Below are 23,722 nucleotides of genomic sequence, written 5' to 3'. Positions count from 1 at the left end.
GTACCTTCAACGTTTCAGCCTATCACAAAGCCATCATCAGGAAGTAGTCTGATAGCCTGAAACGTCAAAGTTACACTGCGCCATCGCATCACTTCCGCCCATATGAAATTACCTGGGAATCGAGCTAACGCCGCAAACAGCGGCTTTTCCTATCAGGGCCGATTACCCTTAATAATCATATGGAAAAGGTCTGGGGGATATAAGTTATGAGGAAAGGTTGCGAGCACTGAACTTATTCTCTCTGAAGAGATGCTTGAGAGGGGATATGATTTCAATTTACAAATACCGTACTGGTGACCCCACAATAGGAATAAAACTTTTTTTGCGGAAGGGAGTTTAACAAGACACGTTGCCACTCAATAAAATGTGGAGAAAAGAGGTTTAACCATAAACTACGTAGAGGGTTCTTTACTGTAAGTGCGGCCAGGATGTGGAATTCCCTTCCACAGGTGGTGGTCTCAGCGGGGGGACATCGATAGTTTCAAAAAACTATTAGATAAGCACCTGAACGACCACAACATACAGGGCTATACAAGGTAATACTGACTTATAATCACACACATAGGTTGGACTTGATGGACTTGTGTCTTTTTTCAACCTCACCTACTATGTAACTATGTAACATTTAGCTTTCTTTATTGCTAGGAATCCACCATTTATACTATACCCAAACGGATTACAGTTAATGAGCTCCAACTAGCCAGGGAAGAACATCAGATCTGCAATGAGGATTTTATTGCCATATTTATAGAAACTTCTATAGTGTGACAGTATAAGCAGTCAACAGAAACATCCACTAGGGGGTGACGTTATAGCTAAAGGAAGTGTACATATATGTATATAGTATTGCCGTTGTTAAACTCTGTCTTGTGCCTTTGGGAGGAATTCTGCTGAGTTAACACTGCTGTTTAAAGCTCAGCAGATTCATTACCTCTTCTTTGTAACAACTTCTAATTTTATTTGGAGCATATCTTTAGAATCTAATTGCCTTGAGTTGTTTGATTATTGCCACACAGTGCTGCAAGGATATCTGAACCCAGAGTGTCAGGTGGGTTGGAAGGTTCACTTGGTCATGGCCGTGCAGATGAGCAGGTAATTCTCAGCAGTCCTCTAGGGGGCCGTGCTACATTCGTAACTGAATGTTTTACATGCAGCAGTGGTGCAACAGTGGGTCTGACTTTGCAGAGGGACATCAAGTCACATCCAAGTCGCAGGAATCCAAAGTTGCACCAAAGTTGCACTCCAAAGTCAAGCACCTTTGGAGTGGTACAAGTGTGAATGGAGACTTAGATGGGAAGTCAGTTACCACAGTTCAGTGTTCCCCTAGCAACCTCTGGACGAACCCTGGTTAAGAATGCCTGCTCTAGATCATGACCAACAAGCATGCTTACAAATCGTTGAAACCCTGCACTGTCCTGTCCTCAACTGAAATTCTCCTACCTCTGCTTTTCTTCCCGCTCTGCTATCTTGGTTTGTAGCTGGCTGTCTCTGCCTCCTTCTTGCAGCCAGTTCTGCTCTTCATTTTTGCTTTTGGGTTTATCTATGCTATAGATGGACCTTTCTGCTCCTTTTTTTTTTTTTTTATTAACAGACCTATGAAAATTAAAGGTCACTCCACCCACATTCATGTATCTCCCCTGACTTTATAGTCACCCATGAGAAAAAAAAAAGAGTTTAAAAAAATAACAACTAAAGCCTCCAGAATTCCACCAGCTACATAACACACTCCCATCCATAAATAATTACAGATCAGGTTTTTTCCAGACAACAGAGGAACCCAGCAAAGACTTCTGGAAGTCACCAAAAGATAAACTAATAAATCCACAGCATGAACTGTAAGGCATTTATTTGTCACGGCTTCTGAGTGTCTTGTTCTGCATAGTTTAGGAATTCCAGGACATACCGTAGCTAACAGTCTGGAAGATATATATAGAACAAGGATTGCATCAAAAAAGCTTTGCACCACGAGACCCACTTGTGGCCAGGAAATGGGACAAGGGTGCAGCTAAACCACTATTGTTCTACTTACATTTTAATGTGTAACTGGTTGGTTGCCATTTTAAATTAAACCTATTGTTAGATTTATCTTTACATAGCAAGTGCAGAATGCTAGATGGTTACTACATTGAAAAGGCAAAAAACTGTCTGCAGTAATTAGTCATACTTATTTGGGCATCATCCAGGGTTATCATCTACTTCTTGGACTGGGATGTCAGCTCATGTAAATTGTGAAGCTTGTGCAGTTCTTGGCTGTGTGGAATAATGTCTGACACAGATTAGCCCCTGCTGCACCTTGAAATTTGCTACATGGTTAGAATGTTTCAATCTGATCACTGAGAGAAAGGAGACAGAGGAAATGCTTCTTCTCCCTCTGGCTTCTCCCTCTGCCCTTCACCCAATACAGGATACAATACTGACACAGAGGTCATTATGAGGAACTAATGAGAGCTGCAGGCTACCCAGGAGACTGGCACTTCGGAAGTGTTGGTTTCTTCTGAATTTTACCAAAAGATTTCTCGGGTTTGGAGTGGTGTACAGTGGCATGGGCAACAGGAAAGTTGACTATTCACACTGTTATTTTACAGCGTAACAGGGTCAGTTTGAGTGAACTTTGTGAGTTTAGTATATTCACCTTGCATATAAAATTTGAGCTGTAACCCATAAGTTTATTTTATTTTGGGTGGAGTGAGAAAAGATTTGATCCCCAACTGGGTCTTGATTGCGCTTGTTGACCCTGGTGTGAAGATCACCCTTTACAGGGCTACTTTGAGATGGACTTCCTCTTTCCCTTTGTTACAGTACCTTCTTTCTATATCCACTTGGAGACCGATGACACTTATTTATGGTATCAGAATGATGGTGTCACCAGCACCGTAGTGTATCCTTCATAGGAATATATGGACAAAGCCTTCTGTAGAGATGAGAGCCATCAAAGTTCTTTTGCTATAGGGCGCTACTTATCACTGTAGATCCAGGGTCAAAGGGATATCTGTCCATCAAGGGTAGCAGAGGAGACCTGGACAGGGACCAAACCTTGCCTTGTTCCACTCAAAGCTAAAATAAAATTCCACTTGAAGTTCCACTTCAAATAAATCTTATAGTTGGGACTATAAGCCCATCTATTATGTTCTGTTTATATAACTTCCACAGACCTATTTACATTGTAGCACATTGTGGTTTAGGAGAAAAGAAGCTCAATGCCTGCTTGGTTCTAGATGGGACCACTCAAGTTGAATGGCGAGTAGTTTGCAGACATGGAAAGGCGTAATAAATTAATTTTAGCTTAATAGTATAAGAGGATGTCTGTTGTGGAATTTGTCTGGATGGGGAATTTCTCTTCTGTGTTGACACTCTGGTTCTTCAACACACCTGGTCCTGATAATTATATGTGTCTTTATTTACTCAGTGTGTGAGCGTGTAGCAGCTGAAATGCCACACAAAGCAGATGTTTTTGTTGCCCTGTGGTTATATACACAAGTACAAGTAATGGGTATGCTTTGTTAGAATGGTACACTCATGGGGAAATACTCTCATCTAAAAGAAAGCAGAATATTTCATTTGAACGTTGGGTATCCTGTCAATATGTTTTTCTTTTTTTTCAGTTTAACTTTTTTCTGTTAACAGATAAATAGGAAATATTTCTATCCAAATATGATTAGCATTTAATGCTGAAAACCAGCGTAACTTTTTTTGTTGTTGTAAAGGCTGAAGGTTTTTTACCTTCATACATTTTATGCATGAAGGCAAAAAACCTGTGTATTGCTCCCCCCACATCTCCCCTAATACCTGAGCTCCTTCTTGATCCAGCAATGTGTACGAGGCCTCATCTGTCCCAGGACCCCTCTCTCCTCATTGGCTGAGACAGCAGCAAAAGCCATTGGCTCCCACTGCTGTCAGTTACAGCCAGTGAGCCAATGAGAAGAAAGTGGGGTTGGGGGTCCAGCTCTATGTGTCGTATGGACGCACATGGCAGGGCCCGGGAGTGAGCACGCACCAGTGCCCCATAGCAAGCGGCCTGCTGTTGGGGGCAATGGTCAAGGGGGAGGAGCCATGAGCGTCAGCGGGGGACTTGAGAAGAAGACAATTGGGGCTGCTCTGTGCAAAACCACTGCACAGAGCAGGTAAGTAAAAAAATGTTTGTTATTTTTTTTTTTTTAAAGCAGTTGTAAACCCTGGGGGAAAAAAAAAAACAAAACACAAAAAAGACCCTGTAAGACAAAGGCATAATGAGCTAGTATGCATCGCATACTAGCTCATTATGAAATACTTGCCTTAGAGCAAAGCCCTCCAGTGGCGCCTGCACACTGCTGAGACAGCTGGCATGCGCACGGGAGCCGCCGTTTACAGCACAGGCTCTGAAGGTCCGGCACGGTAAGCTGGACCTTTAGAGCGCATGACGTCATCTACTGTATGCACTCTGAATATCTCCTAAACTGTGTAAGTTTAGGAGCTATTCACAGTACCTACAGGTAAGCCCTATTATAGGCTTACCTGTAGGTGCAAGTAAAAAATAAGACTTTACTTCCACTTTACAGCTGAACCTTTAATACCACTTTAACTTATTGCAGTGCAGTATAAAATATCAGCTTAGCCTTAAAGTGGTTGTAAACCCTTACATATACCCAGTAAAGTGACTGGCCTCAGGTGATACACAGAGATTAAACACATCCTCCTACATAGATTGTACTTGTTTATCTTCTGTCTTCTCTTCTCTACAGTCATTTAATGTCCAGGATTTATAAAGATTGTCTGAGCTGTGAGAAAAAAGGGGGCAGAGAGCACAAACTGCAGAGCTCAGTGTGGAGAGCTCTGAGAGCTGATTAGAGGGAAGGGACACGCCCCCCCTCACCTTCACACACAGGAACAGAGCTGAGGCTGTCAATCACAGGATGTGTGCTGGAGATCCCTGCCTGTCACCTTTTTTCTCTTGGTGTCAGAGAAACTTGTCAGAAGGGACTGATGATACCAGAGGTCAACTCGTATAGGCACAATCACGTACCTGTACATCACAGCTTTCTTCCAGGTCCGCTTGCGCGAATGCGTGCGCACACCTGGAAGTTTGACCTGCCATTCACTGCAGCATAATGATTTATGGCTAGTACCCACTGATCAGCTGAGTGAATGACAGAAAAGAGCCCTGTGTTGGTAAACAAAACAGGGCTCCCTACAGACAGCAGCGGTTTGCCGTTTTCTTTTCTCCCTGCGAGGCAGGGCATAAAAACTGGCACAATGCTTAATAAAAACAGCACACACACATTAACACTTGCAAGGCACACAGTTAACCCTTTCATCACCCTAGATGTTAACCCCTTCCCAGCTAGTGTTATTAGTACAGTGACAGTGTATGTTATTAGCACTGATCACTATGGTAGTGTCACTGGAGATGTCAGTGGCAGTTAGTAAGTGCCAGTTAGTGTCAGACTGGCCACCGCTCTATCACAGTCTCGCTATAGGTCGCTGATCACTGACATTAATAGTATAAAAAAAAAAATAGATAAAAAATGGACTGGCAATGAAGGGGTTAAAATATTCCAAAGCTCAAGCGGTTAATTAAGACACACTATAGAGGGAGATGCTTTGTTCATATTTCATGTCTGAGGTTTACAACCACATTAATTTGGAGCTGTCTCGTGTGGTCATTTCTTTACTCTACCCACTTCCTCTTGGTCCAGGCTGTCATGGTCTCTTTCACCTTTTACACTTACCATTTTAACCCTTCGCCACTCTATTGAATTCCAACCAAAAAGCTTTGACTTTAGATACACTTTAAGGGTTTGTTCACACCAGCAGTGCATACTACTTTATAGCTGTTGTTTCCATATTTTTTAATTCCCACACTCCAAAGACATGCTGGTAATTGGCTCCTGTCTAAATTGGCCCTAGTATGTATATGTATGTGAGTTAGGGACCCTAGATTGTAAGCTCCTTGAGGGCAGGAACTGATGTGAATATACAAATTGAGTGCACATGCTCAGCCTCATATCCAGAGGTTGTCTTTGGGAAATAGACGTAGGGGTGCTGTCAGCATTGCTGCAGAGTAGGGATGAGCCGAACACCCCCCCGGTTCGGTTCACATCCAGAACATGCGAACAGGCAAAGAATTTGTTCGAACACGCAAATACCGTTTAAGTCTATGGGACACGAACATGAATAATCAAAAGTGCTAAATTTAAAGGCTTATATGCAAGTTATTGTCATAAAAAGTGTTTGGGGACCTGGGTCCTGCCTCAGGGGACATGTATCAATGCAAAAAAAAATTTCAAAAATGTCTGTTTTTTCGGGAGCAGTGATTTTAATAATGCTTAAAGCGAAACAATAAAAGTGTAATATTCCTTTAAATTTCATACCTGGGGGTGTCTATAATATGCCTGTAAAGTGGCGCATGTTCCCCGTGTTTAGAACAGTCTGAGAGCAAAATGACATTTCTAAAGGAAAAAAAGTCATTTAAAATTACTCGCGGCTATAATGAATTGTCGGGCCCAGCAATACACATAAAAGTCATTGAAAAAAACGGCATGGGATTTCCCCACAGGGGAACCCCCGCAAAAAATGCGTGGGGGTCCCCCCAAATTCCATACCAGGCCCTTCAGATCTGGTATGGATCTTTAGGGGAACCCCGTGCCAAATTTTTTTTTAAAATGGCGTAGGGGACCCCCAAAAAATCCATACCAGACCGATCCGAGCACGCAACCTGGCAGGTAGCAGGAAAGGAGGGGGGACGAGAGAGCGCCCCCCCTCCTGAACCATACCAGGCCACATGCCCTCAACATTGGAAAGCCCCCAAAGCACCTTGTCCCCATGTTGATGGGGAGAAGAGCCTCATCCCCACAACCCTTGCCCGGTGGTTGTGGGGGTCTGCGGGCGGGGGGCTTATCGGAATCTGGAAGCCCCCTTTAACAAGGGGAGCCCCAGATCCCGCCCCCCCCCTTTGTGAATTGGTAATGGGGTACAAATGTACCCCTACCATGTCACCCGTTTACGTAAAGAGGGGGGCGTAAAGAGGGGGCGGGGTCACCAGGTCCCCAGTTATATAAGAGCTGTTACAAGAACAGAAGCGTCACACAGCGGGAGATTGCCATTGAGGTGGATCGTGTGGAGGACGAAGCGGGGAAGAAGAAGCCGGAGAAAGATGCCGGACGAGAAGACCAGACGAAGATGCTGGACGAGAAGACTGGAGGAAGAAGCAGAGGAAGATAGAGGAAGAAGTGGGGGAAGAACAAGATGGAGGAAGAAGAAGAAAACCGAAGGAAGACCAGAAGAAGATGGAAGAAAAAGCGGGGAAAGAAGAAGACATTAAATAAAGGAATTGTCTTTTTTAACATTTTTGACACTTTTTTCGTGAAATGGTAGGGGTACATTTGTACCCCATTACTCATACACATAGGGGACATCCTCCCCATGTTGAGGGCATTTGGCCTGGTACGGTTCAGGTTCACGAGAGAGCACCCCCCCTTTTTTCCTGCGGCCTGCCAGGTTGCATGCTCGGATAAGGGTCTGGTATGGATTTTTAGGGGGACCCCACAGCTTTTTTTACATTTTGTCATGGGGTTCCCCTTAAAATCCATACCAGACTTGAGGCGTCTGGTATGGAATTTGGGGGGACCCCCACGCTTGATAATGGACTGTGGAGAAATACAATGCCGTTTTTTTCAATGACTTTTATGTGCATTGCAGAGACCCGACAATTCATTAGCCTGGTAATGGACTGTGGGGAAATCCCATGCCTGAAGGGTATGGTATGGATTTTGAGGGGGACCCCCACGTCATTTTTTGCCTGATAATGGACTGTGGAGAAATCCAATGCCGTTTTTTTCAATGGCTTTTATGTGCATTGCAGAGACCTGACAATTCATTAGCCGCCAGTACTTTTAAATGACTTTTTTTTCCTTTAGAAATGTCATTTTGCTCTCGGACTGTTGTAAACACGGGAAACATGCGCCACTTTACAGGCATACTATAGACACCCCCCAGGTACAAAATTTAAAGGAATATTTCACTTTTATTGTTTCACTTTAAGCATTATTAAAATCACTGCTCCTGAAAAAACGTCCGTTTTTAAAACTTTTTTTTGCATTGATACATGTCCCCTGGGGCAGGACCCACGTCCCAAAACACTTTTATGACAATAACTTGCATATTAACCTTTAAAATTAGCACTTTTGATTTCTCCCATAGACTTTTAAATGGTGTTCCCCGGCTTTTAACTTTGCCGCGAACACCCCAAATTGTTCGCTATTCGGTGAATGGGTGAACAGCCAATGTTCGAGTTGAACTCATGTTCAACCTGAACATAAAGCCCATCCCTACTGCAGAGGTTGAAGAGATGAGGGGTCAGCCTGCCAGTGCTCAGACCATACGCCGCACACTGAATCAAATTGGTTTGCATGGCTGTCATCCCAGAAGGAAGCCTCTTCTAAAGATGATGCACAAGAATGCCTGCAAACAGTTAGCTGAAGACAAGCAGATTAAGGACATGGATTACTGAAACCAGGTTCTGTGGTCTGATGAGACCAAGATAAACTTATTTGGTTCAGATGGTGTCAAGCATGTGTGGCGGCAACCAGGTGAGGAGTACAAAGACAAGTGTGCCTTGCCTACAGTCAATCATGGTGGTGGGAGTGTCATGATCTGGGGCTGCATGAGTCCTGCCGGCACTGGGGAGCTACAGTTTATTGAGGGAACCATGAATGCCAACATGTACTGTGACATACTGAAATAGAGTATTCCAACATAACGACCCCAAACACACCTCCAAGACTGCCACTGCCTTGCTAAAGAAGCTGAGGGTAAAGGTGATGGACCACATGTCTCCAGACCTAAACCCTATTGAGCATCTGTGGGGCATCCTCAAACGGAAGGTAGAGGAGTGCAAGCTCTCTAACATCCACCAGCTCTGTGATGTCGTCATGGAGGAGTGGAAGAGGACTCCAGTGGCAACCTGTGAAGCTCTGGTGATGTAACCTTCTTGGAAAATAATGGTGGCCACACAAAATTTTGACACTTTGGGCCTAATTTAGACATTTTCACTTAGGGGTGTACTCACTTTTGTTGCCAGCAGTTTAGACATTAATAGCTGTGTGTTGAGTTATTTTGAGGGGACAGCAAATTTACTCTTTTATACAAGCTGTACACTCACTACTTTACATTGTAGCAGTGTAGTTTCTTCAGTGTTGTCACATGAAAAGATATAATAAAATATTTACAAAAATGTTAGGTGTGTACTCACTTTTGTGAGCTACTGTATATGTAAAGCACTGCTTAAATTGACGGTGCTATATAAGTATCTGTAATAAAATTTAAACAAATTCATAGAAGTGGCCTTTAATTCAGTTCTACTGGCATTGGCCACAATGTGGCGGATTGAGTTGCACAATGCTGCACTGAAAAAAAAGTACTGCATGCCTTCCTTTTTTTTCCACAGCAGACCAACTGAACGTAGTGGTGTGAGCTGCCCCGATAAGGAACAAGAAAAAAAACAAACCATGCACTGATGGAAGGAGCAGGATAAAAGCCTCCATGTAAATTTGTAGGTTTAAACCAAAAACAAGATCTTGATTGCTCACGCAGATATTGCTGGCCAGTAACTCTCCTGATCTAGCAATTAGCTTCCTTTTACATGGGAAATCATTTTTTGAAACCCTTCAAGGTTGTGATTTTAACTGAAGACCTGATGAAGGGGGGGTGGTTTTTTATTTATTTTTTGGCCCCCCGAAATGCATTGGCTGTTTTATTTAGTGTAAAACAAAAAAATTATTTGAGCTCTTTTATAATATGGTCTTGCACTCCTTCTATTGGTGCACGTTTTGTTTTGTTTTTTGTTCTGGTAACCTGCTTGGGTGGCTTGGACCAATGTAGATACCATTCCTGGCAAATACACTGGAAGCTAGAAATCACTGTGGTAAACACCACTACTCCAGTGATCTTGGTTAAGAGTCTTGTGGTGAGTGACTGGCCAGCTGCATTGTAAACAGAGGATGTGTTCAGCACAGGCACCATTCAGAGAATCCTTTGCATTTTCTCAATACATGCAAAGCATTCTATGATTGGACAGGGCGGAGAGCGTGACTTCATTGAGAAAATGCAAAGTATGCTCTGAATGGCGCCTGTGCTGAGTGGCGGATATCCTGTGTTCACAATTCAGCAGGGCAGCCACTCTGCATGGACCTGAAAGCAGATGGAGATCACTGGAGTAGCGGTGTCTATCCGATCCAGCTTCCAGGGGGATCGACCAGGTATGGTAAATACATAGTTATATTGGTCCAAGCTGGATCAAGGTAACTATGTAAAAAATATTCATACCTGGAATTCTTCTTTAACAACTGCTGAGATGAAATATAAAGCCGTACAGGGAATGCACTGTTTGCAAACGTGATCCCTACTCATAGACTTTCATTGTAAGACTGAGAAGTAAAGCACAACCGTTTGTGTAATACTGCAAAGCAGAAAGTAGGAAATGCAGATATGCAGGTATGGTAAATACATAGTTATATTGGTCCAAGCTGGATCAAGGTAACTATGTAAAAAATATTCATACCTGGAATTCTTCTTTAACAACTGCTGAGATGAAATATAAAGCCGTACAGGGAATGCACTGTTTGCAAACGTGATCCCTACTCATAGACTTTCATTGTAAGATTGAGAAGTAAAGCACAACAGTTTGTGTAATACTGCAAAGCAGGAAGTAGGAAATGCAAAGGTAATGAGCAAATGACCGTCCCTTTGTACATATACAGTATAATTACATTAATGAAACTTGGTTTATGTAGATTTAATAATCGAAATTGACAGATCAAGTATAAATAAAGAACGGAGGTAAGAGGGGCTTTTGGTAAATTTTACTCTTGACTCTTGAAATAGTTTAATGTTATGGCGCCAAGACAGTGGAAGAGAGCCAGTAGACATGATGGTAATACAAGAATGTGGAACAAAACATTATGCTGTTAATGTCATACTTTATTTAGTGTTAGACTTGGTGACTTAATTGCATAATTATCCAACAGGCAGGATACTGAAAGAATAATCTTTTCTGGTTATAAGTGAGCTGCTGTTTATAACAGTGAAGATACTTATATGGTCATAGCTCAGACACATCTCCCTCCACGTTCCATGATAAAAGAAAAGTCCTCGTCCTATACACAAGTTGCGTCTATGTCAAGGTATTTCTCTGTTATTGTCAGTGAACATTTTATTACGTGTAATAGTTTGGGTAATAAATTAATTTACTTGGTTCCTTTAATGCCACTGTCCATAACAGGTCTCCTCACAGAATATTTATATATATATATATATATATATATATATATTTATAAATGTTAAAGGTAAGCTGCAAATTTGTTAAAAAAATCCATCACATTTAAAGTGTTACTAAATCCAGGAGCCTGCATTCACTATATCTGGTCTCCCACAGTACACAGAATATGGAAATACAATTATTTTAGTAAATTTAAACTGCTAAATACCTTTTCTCATCAGCAGTATATAACAGTCTTCTATTGGCACTGGTAAAGCTGGTAGGAGGAGTTCTCATTCTTCCCCGATTGTCCTATGAGGCTGCAGGACTCCTGACCCTCTGTCTGAACAGTGCTGATTGGCCATGTGCTGATCACATGCACCCTCACAAAAATAAAAAACTCTGTAGCAATATACACCAAACTAAGCATGTGCAGAGTGCCCCTAAAGGCTCTGTTCTATCAGGAGATGGATTGGGGACTGTGGAAAAAGGGGAGGAGCAGAGAAAACAGAATCAAACAGCCTTTTTATACAATGCAGAGGATGAACCCCTTAAGTTCCACGGTGAGTATAACAAGCATGGTTTACTGTATATACAGACTGTTAATAAAGAGAAATGGACTTTGAGGCAGTAAGCCTCGGGACTTTAATGGTGTATTGAATTATCGATGTTTAGGAATTATCGATACCAAGATATTATATAAAAATGAGAAATTTTATTCAAACAATGTTGAAAGGCAAAAGACCAAGTGGGATACAGAAAATTCCATACAATACAGTGACAAATCACGATAAGAATACCACTTTTCTCAACATGTTTCGCTCAATGCAGCTTCCTCAGGAGACTTAGCATGTGGCATCATATTGTACTAGAAATGACACAAAAAAACAAGTAATTAATTATTAAATGCCATGGAACATGGAGTAGATATGCATAGTTTTTCATTAACAAAAAAGGGACTTTTGTATATATATATATATATATATATATATATAGACTATTTTTAATATACATAAAAATCTTAAAGCATGAAGCCTATGTTTAGTATGAAAGCGAAATATTGGGCTGCTGTATAAAGGTGAACCTTACCTAGATATTAATTTCAATGGGTTTCACTCAAAACTAGAGATCACAGTCAATTAGGAGTATGATCCAGGGGTTGCCTCCCCCTAGAGTTTGCAGAGACAATACAAGGGCGATTGTAATTGAAAAAGTCCTTGCTGGTGAGGAAAGGACCAATAAGGGTATTATCAGTAAAAAAATATATGTTATATATATAATGGGTAATAAAAATGATATATCAAAAGATAAATCAATAAAGAAGATAGTGAGTAGGTCAATGAATTTGAATTTTTTTTTTTTTACCTCAAAGGTATTAGTTAGTAGAATCAATGCTATCTGGCAGTCACATTTACAGTGTTGGTTGGAATAACACACTTTATAAATGGGATGTACAGAGTAGATAAATCGTATTATGCCAAAAGTGCTGAGGGAGACTTGGAGAGGGAAAGGGCAGCATTCACTCAATCCAAGCCTGACCCTAGAACACAATAGATGAACGAAAAAACTAGATTAAATTAAATTAATTATGCATATATAAACAAATCAAGGTGTCAAATAGTAGACAGATCTACCAAACGCCGCAGCGCAGTATAAACCTATCTAATGGGAAATAACCAAAAAGTTAAATGAAACCACCAAGGGAGGGGGATTACTCCCGTATTGTCTCTAGTGTGTCCGGCAGAGAGTGATGGGGAAAGAGAGACGAATCCCCATATTTATATTGTTCTCCGGCGCGGCTGTGTCTGACATCACGGCCGCGCCACGGACATAGAAGGGGTGTCACTGCGCATGCGCCCACACGTACAAACGAGGCGTCAGGGGCTACGCAGGTGATGTGCATCCAACGACCGCCATGTTTGAAAATACTTTGCCCATAGAGGATGGTAATGAGGGCGGAGAAACACAAGAGAGAATGAGACCGGATCGGTGACAAACCACGGAATCAGACCTCGAGGAAAACAGAAAAAAAAGGCTGGAAAAAATATTGGGGGACAGAAGCAAGCAAAATGGCACACAAAGGGCACAAGCGGCGTGGATCATTGATTAGGAGCCAACACCGCAAGTGCCCTGGGTGTCCTGAAGAGTGCTAGAGACCCGAAGTGGAAGGAGGCAAAACATGGAGAAAAAGATGAAAATGAAATAAATCCTTTATTAGATATTAAATCAAGCCGTGGCACGAACTAAAAGTGCCATCAGGTTAAATCTTATAAATTATATTGTATATAACGTTGAAAAATGAATGATGAATTGAATATATATGAAATATATAAAAAAGTGTACAAATATATGAAACAATTTTTCACAATGTTAAATTTAAATTCAAAAAGTGTGAAAAGATTCGCAGTAATCAATCTCTCTTCCATATCCCTTACGCCAGATCATATTTCTGTCCTGGAGTTAGGTTTATCCTTCTGCCCAACACAGAAAATTGATCAATTTGAGTTAATTAAGGATCTTAATCTGTTTGCAAGAAAGCTTATGCTCCGTATTTCATTTGACAAATCTAAGCCACCATCTGACGTCACCAACCCCTGAACCCCCCTCACAGGCTCCAAGCCTAGAAGATATCAATGCTCTAGAAGGCCTAATGGAGCTATGGGACGAGAGGCACATTGATCAAATGGATATCACGGAGGCGGAGTTTTTCCTTTTGGATCAACCCGCTTCCATGATCTCTTTATCTTCCTCACAATCCAAACCCCCTCCTCTATCTATCTCTTTACCAAAAGAATATAAACCTAAATCAAATACCTTTCCTGCCCTACATGGGAATCCAAATGTTTGGGCCTTCACCCAACAAGTGACTGATGAAATCAGAAAAACAAAATGGAGGGGGCTCCATGATTCAAATTTAACACCTTCCCAAACAGAAGCCCTATCCTCTCTACAACTGAATAAACAGCTAATCATTAAACCTTCTGATAAGGGAGGCAACCTTGTTGTCATGGAGCGTCACCAATATGAATCCATGGTGATGTAACTGTTAAACAACCGAGACTGGTATAAAAAGATACCGGACAGTCATGTTCAACACATGGCTGTCTGCTATCGACAATTAATTGGGTCACCTTACCACCAGGGCCTAATTAATAAACACACCTGGGAATTCCTTAATTTTCCTTTTCCACGCTCACCCACACTTTATGCACTTCCCAAAATCCATAAGGACATAAAAAATCCCCCGGTCTGTCCCATAGTGTCGGGGAATGGCTGTCTGACCAAAAAGGCGAGTCAGATGGTTGATGATTATCTCAGACCCTATGTGGAGGATCTGGCTTCCTATCTACAAGATACTAGAGAAGTTCTCAGAGCCCTTGATGGTTTGGCGTTGCCTGGGGAGGCTTGGTTGGTGTGCCTGGATGTGGAGGTCCTCTACAACTCCATCCCCCATGAATTGGGGGTTGGTGTTGTGGAGGGCTTCATTTCACTCAACAATGAGGTACCCCCTGCCTATAATCAATTTATTCTGGATTTGTTACGACTCAACTTATACAACAATGTTTTCATTTTTGAACGCTTCCACTACCTCCAGGTACAGGGGGTAGCCATGGGAACTAAGTGTGCTCCTTCCTATGCAAACCTGTATCGGGGGGGTGGGAGCGTGACCTGTCTTTCAATGAAGGTATGCAGAGTTTTTTTGAACGGATACCAATTTGGAGACGATACATTGACGATATTTTTTTCGTATGGACAGGTTCCCGCAATGATTTGTCTCTCTTTTTTGAGAGTTTGAAATTAAATCAATACAACCTTACTTTCACTATGGAAGCCAGCCAAGAAAGGCTGACTTTCCTGGATATCCAAATCTTCATCAACGAAGACAGAACCATAGGTACCACACTATATCGCAAACCCTCAGCGGGCAATTCGCTCCTCCATGCCACGAGTTCTCACCCTCCATCTTTGATAATTAACATACCTTGTGGGCAATATCTCCGCCTCAGAAGAAACTGCAGTGAAAACAGCCACTTTTGAACAGGAAGCCAGGGCCCTACGAAATTGTTTAAAAGTACGTGGCTATAGCAATAAGTGCCTTAAAAAGGCCTATGCTAGGGCCAAAAAACATAATAGATCTGATCTAATTCACGGTCCCCCAACCTCTAAATCCACTTCTGGATTGAGAATGATCACTAGGTACTCAGGACAACACAAACAAATACGCGACCTGATGCAGAAACACTGGTACCTCCTCATGGGGGATCCACGTGTTTCCAAACATTTAAAGAGCTACCGTGAGATAACCTACAGACAATCACGATCCATCAAGGACAAAATTGTACATAGTCTTTATTCTTCATCCCCTACTATTACTACTGCCAGCAGAGGTACCAAACCATGCCATGCATGTGGCTTTTGTGGATATATCCATGCATCACGCAGTGTTGCCCTCCCTAATGGCTGTATGTATTTTCCTAAATTTTCAGTCACATGTCAATCAGTCGGGATTGTATATTTGATGACCCGTGGCTGTAATGCCTTCTATGTGGGGAAAACAAAACGCCCATTTTTACACTGTATTAGAGATAATGTCTCTCTAGTATGTAAAAAAAAGATGGAGACGTCTATTAGCCAACACATGGGCCTCTTCCATCAATTTGATGACACAATGATGCACTTTGTAGCTCTTGAACATGTCCCCCCTGATGAAAGAGGAGGTAATTATGATCAGATCTTATTACAACGTGAGGCTAAATGGATTTCCAATCTATGTGCTCTCAAATACCCTGGCCTTAATGACGCCCTCAGTTTTAAGCCGCTTCTTTAATTCATCACTTCCCCTCCCTTTTTTTTTTTTTTTTTTTGTAGTGTTTTTTTTTTTTATAAATTCTTTATTTAACAAGAACACGTGGACACAGAAAGCCCAACAGCATATAATACAGTGACAATTCAGAATATACATCACTTTATCTGTGAATAGACGAACATAAGAGCTCTGTGCTCGAAGTTTCCTACTGGAATAAAGGCATGACGTATGTCTACTGAATAGAGGACCTCCGTGTCCCGCATGGTCCCCTTAATTTTCTCGGCAATGGCCGTATTTTAAGGAATGGCTAAGGGATTGACGCCAGCTCTCACCGGCCCCAAGAAATCATTATCCGGTATAAAAACACCCGGATCAGAAACAGAAGGATCTGGAAAAAGGAGAGGGAGAGGAAGAGAAAGTGGGGGGAGGAGGAGAAAAAAAAAAAGGGGGGGGAGAGGGGTGAATATTCCCCTGTCCGGTCATTCCCAATCCCCCAGGGAGAATTCTCAGTTATTCCCCTCAAGGGGATTGGTTCACCAGCCGTCCGTATTCTTCGGAGTATATGAACTCATGCCAAAAGTACCATTTTTTGGAGAATTTCTCATTTAAGCCTTTTTCCGTGGCCACCAAATCCTCCATTTTGTAGTGTTTTTGATCATTGCTATGAACCTTGCTCTAAATCTTTTCACATTTTTTTAATTTAAATTTAACGTTGTGAAAAATTGTTTCATATATTTATACACTTTTTTATATATTTCATATATCTTCAATTCATCATTCATTTTTCAACTTTATATACAATATAATTTATAAGATTTAACCTGATGACACTTTTAGTTCGTGCCAAGGCTTGATTTAATATCTAATAAAGGATTTATTTCATTTTCATCTTTTTCTCCATGTTTTGCCTCCTTCCACTTCGGGTCTCTATCACTCTTCAGTTTGCACGGACACCCAGGGCACTTGCGGTGTTGGCTCCTAATCAATGATCCACGCCGATTGTGCTCTTTGTGTGCCATTTTGCTTGCTTCTGTCCCCCAATATTTTTTCCAGCCTTTTTTTCTGTTTTCCTCAAGGTCTGATTCCGTGGTTTGTCACCGATCCGGTCTCATTCTCTCTTGTGTTTCTCCGCTCTCTTTACCATCCTCTATGGGCAAAGTATTTTCAAACATGGTGGTCGTTGGTTGCGCGTCAACTGTGTAGCCCCTGACACCTCGTTTGTACGTGGGGGCGCATGCGCAGTGACACCCCTTTTATGTCCGGTCCTGCGGTGATGTCAGACGCTGCCGTGCCAGAGAAAAATATAAATATGGGGATTCGTCTCTCTTTCCCCGTCACTCTCTGCCGGACACACTAGAGACAAGACGGGAGTAATCCCCCTCCTTTGGTGGTTTCGTTTAACTTTTTGGCTATTTCCTATTAGGTAGGTTTATACTGCGCTGCGGTGTTTGGCAGATCTGTCTACTATTTGACACCTTGATTTGTTTATATATGCATAATTAATTTAATTTAACCTAGTTTTTTCGTTCATCTATTGTGTTCTAGGCTCAGGCTTGGATCAGGGGCATGCTGCCCTTTCCCTCTCCAAGTCTCCCTCAGCACTTTTGGCATACTACGATTTATCTACTCTGTACATCCCATTTATAAAGTGTGTTATTCCAACCAACACTGTGGATGTGACTGCCAGATAGCATTGATTCTACTAACTAATACCTTCGAGGTAAAAAAACTTTTTCAAATTCATTGACCTACTCACTATCTTCTTAATTGATTTATCTTTTGATATATAATTTTTATTACCCATTATATATATAACATATATTTTTTTTAACTGATAATACCCTTATTGGTCCTTTCCTCACCAGCAAGGACGTTTTCAATTTCGATTGCCCTTGTATTGTCTCGGCAAACGTCTATGTGAGACCTGAAGTTCTAGGGGAAGGCAACCCATGGATCATACTCCTAATTGACTGTGATCTCTAGTTTTGAGTGCAACCCATTGAAATTAATATCTAGGTAAGGTTCACCTTTATACATCAGCCCAATATTTCGCTTTCATACTAAACATAGGCTTCATGCTTTCAGATTTTTATGTATATTAAAAATAGTCTATATATATATATATATATATATATATATATATACAAAAGTCCCTTTTTTGTTAATGAAAAACTATGCAGATCTACTCCATGTTCCATGGTATTTAAAAATTAATTACTTGTTTTTTTGTGTAATTTCTAGTACAATATGATGCCACATGCTAAGTCTCCTGAGGAAGCTCCATTGAGCGAAACATGTTGAGAAAAGTGGTATTCTTATCGTGATTTGTCATTGTATTTTATGGAATTTTCTGTATTGGTCTCATGCCTTTCAACATTGTTTGAATAAAATTTCTCATTTTTATATAATATCTTTGTATCGATAATTCTTAAACATTGGTAATTCAATACACCATTAAAGTCCCGAGGCTTACTGCCTCAAAGTCCATTTCTCTTTATTAACACGTATTTGGGATGTGGTGTTATAATTTTTGTCTTTTGTTTCACTCCTTACTGTATATACAGACTGATTTTACTGTTGTGGGTTTAGTAACACTTTAAATCTCAAAAGAAGTTACAAAAATGGAAAATAGAATCAGATAGACTTTGTGCTATCAGTCTCCCCCCCTTGCATGTTACAGAAATTGTGTAGAGTTTTTACATGCAGTCCAATACGCACCAGAAATAGTCCCAGTGCAACCAGTCATTTCATATTGACACCAATACATTTTGCCAACATTTAAATGAAGCAAAAATGGTAAATTTCACTCATCCCTGTGGGCGAGATACTTGCAAACAGGGCTTCATATTTAAAAAGATGCTGGATGTCGATTTTTTTGTGACGCTAGAAATAATAATGAAGGCCCCTTGACCCGCCCCGCCCTAAGGAAAGGAAGCCTTGACTACTGGATGCCTGGCAACCAAGCGGGGCGTCAACCTAATCAGGGAGTCGGAGTGGCTCCATTGGGATTGGCTACAATGGCACGAGGTGACTGGGTGGAGCCGTAACTCTAGAAAAGGCTACGCAGAGGCACATCCCACTACTTTCCAGAGAATTTGACGTCACAAGAGTTGCCCACCCACCTGCCCATTGTGTGTTTCGTCACAGCTTCCTTGGCAGTTTTACCTTGCCAGCAATTGGTATTACTTCATGGGCTAAGCCCTCAAGTTTAATTACAGGGTCAGTTTAATGCTTGTCTCGCACTGATGGCGGAGACAGGCCTCTTAGACTATACGGTTTGTTTATAGATGCCCAGCATTGTTATTGGTATTTTGAAGGTTGTTATACTGATATGTTTAATAAAGCTGTGGCCTTGCCCTACTTCCAACTTAAAGTGGTGTATGTGTATTTTTGGGGGGCAAGGTTTGTTGTGGTTTAAATAAGTGGGGGTTAAGATAAGCCTAAGCTTCTCAGCAGTCATGTGATTACACCAAAGTCAGATGCTCCCACCCCCATCAATCATTTCAGTAAGCGCTTAGGAATGGCCAACCTCCTCAATACCTACAATACAGATTTGGGGAAGCAGCTGGCTCCCTAAAATATCTGCAGTTTATATGGAAGATGTCAAAGGGTTTTGCCACATGTAGTACTGGGGATGTTATCTTTTTCTAAAAATGCTATTTGCCTGGTTGTCTCTAGCTTCTTTTTTTTATGAATCACCAATTCAGAACAAGCATATGGATGCGAAAATCAGAATAAAGACAGGATTGCTAATCTGTATAACTGTTCCAGGTCAGTGCCTCCAAATATATTGAAGCCGTTGGATCTGCATGACCGCCAGGTAAGCAGCCTTTTCATATACAGAAGACAGAAATAGTAGCCTTTATGTTATCTCAGTTTCCTTAAAGCAGCAGCTTGCTAAAGTTCTCTTTAGCCTCTCGATAACATCTGGCTAACACCTTGCTGAATGGAGCATATGTAAAGGAAAATGCAAAGGATACAAACCACAGCAAGAAAATAAACAGAAATGCTAAGAAGCATTACAAGTCATAATACAGTATGTTAACGTGGGAGGAAGTAGATAAAAGTGTTTGGGTGCAATGTGCGCAGTTATCTAATAAATGGTAGGTAGAACGGCAGGTTGAACTGGATGGACTGATGTCTTTATTCAACCTCACCAACTATGGAACTAGGGAACTATGAGTACACAGGTGAACCATCTTCAGTCTTGCAGATTGGTGGATCTGTAGAGAGTGCCAAGGTCCCCCATGGCGATAAGCCATGTTATACTGAGTTTTTCTTCAAAGAAGTCTATGTAGTATTTATTTTTCTATCTGTATCTAAAATGTCATGAATTTCCATTAAACCACTTTCTTAACAGAATATTGCTTACTACATCAATGAATATGTTTTTGTTTTTTTCAATGGGTTTTTGTTGTTACATTATCTTATCTTACTTTGTACTAATTGTAAAATGTATGCTTTTTCAGACCTGATGAAAGGACACTTGGATGCTCCTGAAATGAGTTGGTTTATAGTGAACAAGGAAATAAGCATTCCATGTGATTCTCAGTAATTGGTGTAACCCTCAGTAAAACTTTCTCAAAACAGTAATGCCCTGTACACACGACCGGTTTTGCCGTCGGAATAAACTCTGAAGGTTTTTACGACGGAGTTCCGTCGGAATTCCGCTCAAGCTTTCCTGCATACACACGGTCACACAAAATTCCGACCGTCCAGAAAGCAGTGACCTACAACACGTATGACGGGACTAGAAAATGGAAGTTCAATAGCCAGTAGCCAATAGCTTCCGTCTCATACTTGCTTCAGAGCATGCGTAGTTTTTGGTGCGTCGGAACAGCATACAGACGAGCGTTTTTTCCGATAGTAATTTGTTCCGTCTGAAAAATATAGAACATGTTCTCTATCTAAGTCCGTCTGAATTTTCGACAGAAAAAGTCAGATGGGGCATACACACAGTCGGAATACGATGAAAATCTCCCATCGGACTCTTTCTGTTGGAAATTCCACTCGTGTGTACGGGGCATTAGGCTACTCTAATGCCCCGTACGATCGAACAGCTGATGTTCAAGTCGAACATGGGTTCGACTCAAACGCGAAGCTCATCCCTATTGTCAACTTATTTTGTTTTAAGGACATTAAAAGCTGGGTCCAGAACTACTACTTGAACAGATTCCCACGTGTATTAAGCAGTTTTATTTTATTGCTCATGCAGTCAACATATAGAATAATGTGAAGCAAAGTTTATTTAACTTTATAAGTACATTGCATATTTAGAAGTGTATTTATATATACTTTTTATGTTCATCAGCCAATGTGGTTGTAGTGTATTTACTACATACATACAGTATATACACTATATTACCAAAAGTATTGGGATGTCTGCCTTTACATGCACATGAACGTTAATGGCATCCTAGTCTTAGTCCATAGGGTTCAATATTGAGGTGGCCCACCCTTTGCAGCTATAACAGCTTTAACTCTACTGAGAAGGCTGTCCACAAGGTTTAGGAGTGTGTCTGTGAAAATGTTTAACCATTCTTCCAGAAGCGCATTTGTGAGGTCGGGAACTGATGTGGACAAGAAGGCCTGGCTTGCAGTCTCCGCTTTAATTCATCCCAAAGGTGTTCTGTCGGGTTAAGGTCAGGCAAGTCAAGTTCCTCCACCCCAAACTCGCTCATCCATGTCTTTATGGACCTTGCTTTGTGTACTGGTGTGCAGTCGTGTTGGAACAGGAAGGGGCCATCCCCAAACTGTTCCCAGAAAGTTGGGAGCATGAAATTGTCCAAAATGTCTTGGTATGCTGATGCCTTAAGAGTTCCCTTCACTGGAACTAAGGGGTCAAGCCCAACCCCTGAGTCCTGACCTCAACCAGATAGAACACCTTTGGGATGAATTATGCCCTGTACACACGGTTGGACATTGATCGGACATTCCGACAACAAAATCCATGGATTTTTTCCGACGGATGTTGGCTTAAACTTAAAATCCGATCGTTCTGAACGTGGTGATGTAAAACACGTACGTCGGGACTATAAACGGGGCAGTAGCCAATAGCTTTCGTCTCTTAATTTATTCTGAGCATGTGTGGCACTTTGTGCGTCGGATTTCTGTTGTCGGAAAATTTTATAGCAAGCTCTCAAACTTTGTGTGTTTGAAATTCCTATGGAAAATGTGTGATGGGGCCTACACACGGTCGGAATTTCTGACAACAAGGTCCTATCACACATTTTCCATCGGAAAATCCTATCGTGTGTACAGGGCATAAGGGTGGAGATTGCGAGCAAGGGCTTCTCATCCACATCAGCACCTGACCTCACAAATGTGCTTCTGGAAAAAGGGTCAAACATTCCCATAGACACACTCCTAAACCTTGTGGACAGCCTTCCCAGAAGAGTTGAAGCTGTTATAGCTGCAAAGGGTGGGCCAACGCAATAATGAACCCTATGGACTAAGACTGGGATGCCATTAAAGATCATGTGCATTCTAATTCCGGATTAAACGTTTTCCAAGCAAATGTGCACTACATTTAGCATACTTTTTCTGACTGAGGACCACATTAAAGTATAACTAATGGCAAAACTTTTTTATGTTTTGGATAGAGTGGAGCAGGATAAGAACCCCTGTAAGGGAAGGGAAATTATTATTATTATTATTATTATTATTATAATACAGGATTTATATAGCGCCGACAGTTTACGCAATGCTTTACAACATTAGGGCAGACAGTACAATTACAATACAATACAATTCAATACAGGGGGGGATCAGAGAGCCCTGCTTGTTAGCGCTTACAATCTAGGAGGGAGGGTCAAGTTATACAAAAGGGTAATAGCTGTGGGGGATGAGCTAATGGAGAAAATAGTGCAGTTGTTAGATGGAGGCAGGATAGGCTTCTCTGAAGAGGAAAGTTTTCAGGGATCGCCTAAAAGTGGATAAATTTGGAGACAGTCTGACAGATTGGGGTAGCAAATTCCAGGGGATGGGAGAGGCTCGGGAGAACTCCTGGAGGTGGATATGGGAGGAGGTGATGAGGGAGCTAGAGAGCAGGAGGTCTTCGGAGGAACGAAGAGGGCGATTAGGTTGGTATTTTGAGACTAGGTTAGTGAGGTATCTGGGGGCAGAGTTGTGGATGGCTTTGTAACTTATTGTTAGTATTTAGAATTTAATTAGTTGGGCGAGTGGCAGCCAATGGAGGGATTGGCAGAGAGGGGTAGCAGACACTGAGTGGTTTGTATGGTGGATGAGTCTGGCAGCAGCATTCATAATGAACTGAGGGGGGATAGCCTATTTAAAGGTAAGCCAATGAGGAGGGAGTTGCAGTAGTCAAGGCGAGAGATAACCAGGGAGTGAATCAGGAGCTTTGTGGCTTCATTGGTTAGAAAGGGACATAGTTTAGAGATGTTGCGGAGGTTGAGGCGGCAAGCTTTGGAAAGTGATTGGATGTTGGTCTGAAAGGAGAGTTCAGAGTTCAGGATAACACCTAGCACCCTGACATGTGGGGATGGGTGGATGGTTGTTCCATTGCTCTTAAAAGACAAGTCAGGGGAAGAGGCACGTGGGGGAGGAAATATAAGCTTGGTTTTGGACAAGTTGAGTTTGAGGAAGTGGTGTGACATCCATACATATATGTCTGTTAGTAAGTTAGTGATGTGGGAGGAGACTGATGGAGTGAGTTGAGGGGT

This window comes from Aquarana catesbeiana, linkage group LG03 (genome assembly GCF_042186555.1).
Source record: "Aquarana catesbeiana isolate 2022-GZ linkage group LG03, ASM4218655v1, whole genome shotgun sequence".
Taxonomy (NCBI): Eukaryota; Metazoa; Chordata; class Amphibia; order Anura; family Ranidae; genus Aquarana; species Aquarana catesbeiana.
The sequence above is the reverse complement of the archived record's forward strand: the minus strand, read 5'-3'. Positions refer to the sequence as shown.